The sequence below is a fragment of the Ambystoma mexicanum genome, chromosome 3p (assembly GCF_040938575.1).
Source record: "Ambystoma mexicanum isolate Mex_15411 chromosome 3p, UKY_AmexF1_1, whole genome shotgun sequence".
NCBI classification, from domain to species: Eukaryota; Metazoa; Chordata; class Amphibia; order Caudata; family Ambystomatidae; genus Ambystoma; species Ambystoma mexicanum.
The window spans coordinates 85,823,750-85,831,829 of record NC_090925.1 but is presented as its reverse complement, the minus strand read 5'-3'; positions in this window follow the sequence as shown (position 1 = coordinate 85,831,829).

Below are 8,080 nucleotides of genomic sequence, written 5' to 3'. Positions count from 1 at the left end.
TGCCTTTATGAGGATCCTTTTGGTGAGCTCTTTCCCTTGTCATTATGTGTTGACCTTTGTGGCTGTACCATTGCCACTCCAAAATCCAGAGCAGAGTACAGAGTAGTGAAGATGAGGGTTCTCCCATTGGTTACCAAATACGATTTGGCAGGTACAAGTTCTGTTCACACAGAGGATTTTTCACTTCAAGAAATATCTTCCTGTCTTGCTGCACCGCTACCTTATAATTAGGGAAAATTGTGATCTTTGCACTGTGATAGGTAAAGTCCCCTTTTTCTCTGGCCATATGCAGGATGATTTCTCGATGTTAGTAATTCTATAGTATGGCTATTATTTTTTTCAGCTGCAACCCAGGAACCAGTTTCAGCATCAAAGATCTGAGATCCCTTTCCACTGTCAAAATCTTGGAGATTTCAGTTGGGCCAAATGGCTCAAGCAGCCTTTTCCCACAAACATGTCGATGTTTCTAGTTTGGATTCCTGAGGTCCTAAAATGTGAATATTATTATGTCTGGTCCGGTCTTCAAGGTCCTTGTTCTTAGTCCATGCCACCTCTAGGGACCCCTCTGTTCTTTTTATTGCCTAGAAAATAGAATTACCAAAATCCTCCCCAAATGGAAATGATATGCTCGGTATACCATCCTTTCATCGCCAGTTATTTCCACGCCTGGCTTTTAAACGTGCACAGAATTACGAAAATGGTAAACGGAATTTTTAGCGAGGGTGGGAAAGGGCAGTTAAGGGGTGGGGGTAGGGAATAGGTCAAAATAGGTGGGGCAGCGGGTGTTTGGGGGGTTAAACCCCCCCAAAAATATGATGACCATTTTCGTAATTCTATACATGTGTAGAAGCCAGACGTTGAAATTACTGGCAATGAAATGACATTGCTCTGCTTTCTCTAGTCATTCATGCCGCGATGTGCATACATGGTGTGCACCCATGCAGATAAGAAATCTAGGGTTGCATCTATTTCACTAATTCCTGCCTTTAGCTCTGAGATCATTCCTTTTAGCACTCTTGATGCAGATGAATTTACATCTTGATTTTGGACAATGGCTCTGGCAGTGCTGCTTGCTCTGCTGATCCAACTTACCTGATCTAAAAAGAAAGTATCAGCTTCTGCGTGTCATATTTGCCAATTGTGAATAACAGTCCATTCCACAATATGTACTTGTCTAGCCAGGCAGTGGGTCTAATATAGGGCAGTTACTGAGAAACTCTACATTCTCTATATCCACACCACCTTAAGAAAAAGTCCCTACTTTTATGGTGATGACAAAGCATTGCACAAACAAGGGGGTTCCTGGGAGTGTCTCACTACCATATATACTGGGTTAGAGTCTCAACCAGAGTCTTTAGCTCACCATACTTTCACAGTAGATAAATGTCCACTACTTTTCAGTCTGTGACCTGCCTGTTAAGGAGAATCTTCAAGAATGTGCTAATGTCCCTTACCTTATGAGACCCCCAGCAACTTTGCTGGATTTCTAGGATTTTAATTTTCACCTGGAAAGATTGTGAGCCTTTTTTTCCCACTCTTTCATGTATTTTGATGTGTGTTTTACTTTTGTGTTCTTTGGATATGGAGTTTTAAAACAATTCCATAGGCATAATATTTTTCTGGTGTGTCACACAGCACCTTCAGTGCAGTGACACAGGGGTGTCTTTCAGACCCCCCAAGGTTTAAATACCTTCTCTGGGACTGACTACTGTACTAAATTGACTTTACTCATCTTTTTAAATTTACGGACCCAGCACACCCTATCTTACTATAGAGTGCTGGAGGGGTTGCCTAACATCCCCTGAGTCTAAACACTCATTTAACAGTCAAATGTTACTCTTTCCCTCTTGAAATGGCTGGTGGCAGTGATTTAAAACAAACTACCATGATTGTTCCTGGCCGCGAACACCGGTAGCTAAAAATCGAGTCAGCCATGTTTTTCAATATGGCGCCAGAGACCCCTCTGTAAAAACAGACTCTGGTCATCTTTTTTTGCCATTTCTTTTAGGAAAGGTCCTTCTTGTGTTTAACTCTGCGTGCCAAACCAGGTCTGGTCCTTTTGTTTGTTGGCCTTTGGCGGGCTTCAGTGCTGAAGCCCTCCTCTGGCGCCTGAGTGTCTGGGGTGGACAGGATGTGAGGGAGGCGCCCAAAACTCCCTGTGCTTAGTCTCCTAGGAGACCTGAATGCACTCTGGCATGATTGGCAGGGTGGCTGTTGGACAAAGACAGCCACCCTGCTGGGTAAGTGACAGCAAGCCTGGAATGAATAGGGGAACACTGTTTAAAAGCAGACCTCTGGGACTTGGAAGGCAGAGTCAACCACTGGAATGAGAGAACTGAAGACGCACTGAAGGAAGACGACTGCTGCAACTCCTGGTACACCGGTGAAGCCCTGCTGCAGGTCCGAATTGCCTGAAACTCCATCGACTGAGAAGCCCTTCAAGGACTACTTCTTCCCTTGAGTTTGGTGGGAACAACCAACTTGCAAGTCACATGTACACCGTCTCTATACTGGTCAAATGTTCTTCAGAGTGCTGTTGAAAATTGGATAGCCAGTGAGAAGGATACCAGTTTGTAGTCTTTAAGGCACTCAAACCTTAAACCAACGTTTATGCCAAGCTTGTGGCCTCTTCCCTGGGCAGTGCAGGAACCTCCTGACGTCCTCCTTCTTGTCCCCATGACTGAAGCTCAGGAACAGCGAGATCTGCAGGAACTGCCAGGAACAACTGCCTCAGCTACAGCTTTTATTCATCATTAGGTACTGTGCAAATGCGGCGTGGAAATCCTTCCGACCGACGTGAAAGTTTGTGGAACGTTCCCAACTTCGAAGGCTTGTCCTTCCCTAAACCGAAAAACAACTTTTCGTCTGACCAACTACTTCTAAATCCGTGGCACAAGATCCTATCCAAGACTCTGAACGATTGACTTTGGCCCAGGCCTATTGAATTGAATTCCTGGTTGTAGTGAACTGAAACTATTTGCCCTACCTCTGAAAGTATTTGTGTTTTAATATTTTTAACCTTGTCTTTATACCCCTTTTTAAAGTAACTGAAGTGCCATTTTTCTCCCACTTCAGGGGAGCTGTACTTGTTCAGAAACTGACTGGTGGTGTATTGTAGTGTATTAGATTTTGATATTGAGCTGCTATTACTAGTGGAATGTTTTCCAACTGACTGTGTAAATAAATGTGTATTCGTTTACCAGAAAACCTTGAGTATGTGTTTGTTTGAATCACTGTGATTGCTAGCCCTTTGTGTAACCTCTTGTATTTGTTTGTTTATTTATTTATATAGCGCAGACCAGGCCCAAAGGCAACCGGGCGCATATCTTGGCAGAAAGTTCGGGTATAACATATCATCACATTGGTACCAACCGATTGTGAACAGAATATACAGAATATACAATTGACGTTACAAAGCAGAGCAATAAGCGGAACAGTAGTGCCGGAGCAAAGCAGAGCTAGGTCCCAGATGGCCCAACAGAGTCAGAAGGCGGTTGTTAGTGAGATGTAACTAGCCAAAGCTTGGCTTTGTGTTTGAATAGGTTAAATGACGGTAAGGATCTGATAGTGAGTGGTACAGTGTTCCAAAGCTTGACAGCCAGGACAGGGAAGCTGGCACCCCCAGCTGTATGAAGCTTGAATCTAGGGATTTGAAGACCGTGGGACTGTGCAGATCTGAGTACTCACGTTGGAATATGTTGAGAGAATCGAGAAGCTAGATATGAGGGGGCCTGGTGGTTAACACATTTGTATGTAAGAGTGAGTGCTTTCAGTGAGATCCTTTGGGCGACTGAGAGCCAGTTGAGATTCTTCCTGGTTTCTGAGATGTGGGCAGATCAGGGGATATTAAGAGCCGCTTGTATAGTAGGTGCTCACACACTCAGCCCCTGGTCAGAAGCTGAAGTCAGAAGCCTGAAAACGCTTGAATGCTGGAATCCAGCTGGAGGAAGATATCTGCTTCTGCTACTCTTCATCACATCCAATGGCTGCTGTGCTGTTCCAAGGACTGAAGAGAAGCAACCTCTTCCCTTAGCTTTGAGGGGACATTGTTCAACTGCTGATCTTCACCCGAAGTATCCTGGAATTCCAGTCCTGGTTGTCCACCATCCAGAGAAGGGATTCCTTGGTTCCAGAAGAGGAAAAGCTGGACATAATGAACCCAAGAAGTCCATATGCATCTCCTAGAAGTGTTCCAGGAGTGTTCATGACCACTGGAAGCTAAGCTGCTTTTGACGACCAAGAAGAGGAGGCACCCTAGCACCGTTGCATAGTGCTGCCTGATGACTGGAGCCGCCAAAGTTCCAACCAACTGAAGAATCCTTCAAAGGGCACCACTGCCACAACATCTCGCACTTTCCCAAGATGAAGAATGTCCACGCTTTCTGCATGCATCTTATCTTAACTATTCTACTGTTTTCCCTGCATGTTAGTATTCTTACTTAATAGTTCCTTCCTATACTTTTCATCTCCAATCTCTCAATTTGTGTCCTCCTGTGCCTTCCTTCTTGCTCATCTACCTCTTCTGTTCTTCATTCCTTATACTAGCTTTCCTTTGAATCCTGTATCTATTAGTTTGTTCTTTACCTGGTCTAGAAATGGATGCATACTAATGGACCTTTTCACAATTGATCGCAGGAGAATTGACCTTCTGCAAAATTGATCATAAAATGAACGTCAATTAGGACATATATGCGGGGGAAACCCCGCCGCAAACCTCCACTCAATCCAAAAAAATCTGCAACTCCGTACCCAATCCCATTATATTATTTATTATCCCAAACCCACCCTACACATATATATAAAAAGTAAAATAAAGGAAAAGGTCAATTGTGCAGAAGGTCCATTAGGACCACTATTATTAGGTAAAATGGGACAAAAGGGCCATTGCAAAAGGTCAATTTGGGTAATACCCTAGAAATGGCTTGTTCACCTTAATCCATCCTATCTTTCTTCACTCATCTCATTCTAGCCTGCACCCAGTTCGCTCCGCTCCACATCCTTCTCCTTACTTGCCATGCCCAAACCACCCTGTGCACAGTCCTGCTCACATTCCTTCTCATTTCTCACCCCCAAAACACTGGAATGATCTTCCTCAATCTAGTCACTGTTCTTCCTTTATTTCAATCTTGTCCAAATTCTTACCTTCTTTCCTCTCCTGCCTAATGTATTTCATTATTCTTCTATTCTCTTAATAATCATTGTTATTGTAACACTATTATTTTTTACAGCCCCAGGCTTAAAAGCTTTCTAAATAAACATAAATATGAATACACAAAAGACTTGCACCATCAGAAAGTAGTCTTGGGGAATGTGCAGGTTTCGTCATGGATTGGTTGTCTTTAGTCTTCAGGACTCAAAACCAGGTTGGACTGCCATCATTTGTATATGTATATGTGGATCAAAGTATAAGGGCATACTGCTCGACTAAGTAGGAATCATGGTTGCTGAATGCAAATTCAGCCCCCAGACACAGGATTCTATTGATTCAAATGTAGTAGGTAGACACCAGATTCAACCTTTCGCAGCTGCTTTCCCAGGATTTCACTCGGGGTCTGCACTTGGATTGTATTTGAATCTGTGTGTGCAGCTCTCACTCACTGAAACAAAGAGAAACAAAGATTCAATCATCATATATTACAACTATGGCTTCCCACCTAAATCTCAGGACACAGCATTAGGCTGTTGGACTCATAAACGTTAGGGGCATATACACCACGATTGAGCCCACTACAACTGTACACACAATTGTCAACAATGAGGGGAACTCACCTATCCGGTCATGTGAGGAGACCTGGGCATGGAAACAGGATGTCACTGGGTCAACCGTCTGTTGAGAGCCCCATGACCTCCTTGGGTTCATACAAGATCAGCAGCTCCGATGAGACCTTGGATGAGATTCTGGAAAATGAGTAGTTTACGTGCAATGTTAGAAACCTGCCATGTTTTAACTTATAATATACAAAACCAAATGTTGACAGGTTACATTGTAATGGCTACATTCAAACACAAACTCTTCATGTATGCATTTAGAAATCCTTCTGCAGATTTAGTACAGTTTGTGCGCTTGTAATTGGCATTGAAAAACACATTGTTTCTTTTCCCAATATTCCTGTGATCATTTACACTATGTTTAGATGATTTTCAACAGTGGAACCACCAGCTAACATTTTAGACCAAACTGTCTGGAAAATGTAGAAGTTCAACGGCTCTTGGTGAAATTCAAGAGATTCACGTTTTCCACATATCACTTAGCCAATGGTTGTAGTTAGTACGAGCAAGTCAACGGGCGAGCCAGTTCTACTGGCTGTTTGGCGTTTGCTGCAGAAAGTAAGACTGCATCACCTCGACAGAAGCACCTTGTCTCCTCCAACGCTTCCCTCTGTGAAGAACGCCCGAGCGAAGCAAAGCGGAGCGAAGTCCCGCCCCATCAGGAAGTGCGGGTCAAAAGGAGGACCCAGGCGCTCGAGCGGCGTAAAGCCCGAGCAAGTCAAGGGCGAGCCAGTTCTACCGGGCTGTTTGGCTGTTTGCTGTGTTGTGGAGTGGCGCAGTGGAGTACTACGTTATAGCAACATGTGTGGCCCTGCCCGCTATATCTGAGAACAGAGAATAACGGGGAGGAGCTGCACGACTGGTCCAAAATGGGTCGCCTGACAAGCAAACCTGCAGAGTTGGAGGCAGCACCCGTAGAAACAAGACTCCAGGTAAGAAAGAGGTTGGCCTCCCACCCGGCTGTCCGCAGTTCCCCCTCCTTCTCTCCTAAACACCCAGTGAAAAATAAACTTCTGCCCACATTGAAACAATTGAAACTACCCTTCTTGACGGATACACACTCATTGGAACGTAAATCCGCGATGATATCTACCCCCCGGGATAAACAGATCCAGACCCAGCCATTATCATCAGACAAAGCTGATAAGGAGGTATTTACTCACGATGATACTCTGTCGGCCCTAGGGATGGGACCCTCTGAAAAAACGAACAAACCTTTGGAGGCAGTTGGTAAATTTCCGGAGGCAAAATCCCCAGAAAAAGAACCGAGGGAGGCACTGGATAAAGGAGGGGCCGCGCTTACACCAGGAAAGGTAATGGATGTAAGTGAAAATCCCTCCCCCCGTTTAACATCTAAAGATCTTGCCTTAATTGGGGGGAGTAGTCAGACCATGTGGGAGAAAGACCTTATCCTTTCCGCTGTCACAGATATTTCAAAATCTGCAGAGGGATCACCTCCTCTGGCTGCCCAATTAGGGGAAAACCCCCAGACAACAGGAAGGGCTAATTCAAACAATGACAAAGTGGCGACAATACTTCCGACCACGCCATATGTACAGACAATGGACCTAAACTCAGAGTTGGCGGCATCTGATAATTGTAAAGTGGATACTACTCTAGGGCTGAGATTGCTTTGGAACTACCATCGGCAATACTAGAGATAACTCTTGCCCCTATAGACCTGACAAGCAGGGTGGAAAAAAGTACGGCTCTGCCAACAAAGGCGGGAGCCAAGGATTTTGTAGACACAGCCACTGTATCAACAGAGAAGAAAATTATTCCTGCAATCCAGACACTCACTGTGCAAAACAGTGAGATCTTAATAGAAGGCAATGCTCTAACAAGCACAGTGACTGTGTCCAATACTTCCACACTGGATCCCTCGACTAGTCCCTGTACCTTGCCGGATCAGCCCAGCTACGAGGGCCAACTATGGCAGCCGCCTAGCCCGAGTCAAGAGAGGACGAGAAAGAGCACCCAGGGAATGGATTTTGATGAAATGGCAAGAGGTCAGACTAGTGCCATCCCGATAGACTCGTGGCAGGACGAGTCCCCCTGGTCGGACAAAGGAAGTCACATGGCTCCAGTGACTCCAAGCACCACCAACACAAAAAATGTAAAGGCTGCTACAGTAGGTGAACTAAATCATATCCCCCAATGGGACTTAAGCATCCCATGGACACCAGTATGTGTGGTGATGACCAGAGACAAGAGAAATACCCTCGAAAAAGTACCGATAAGTAATTCTTGTCTGGCAGCGAAACTCATACAGGATATCTCTAACCGTACTGGGAAAATTACATCGGAAAAA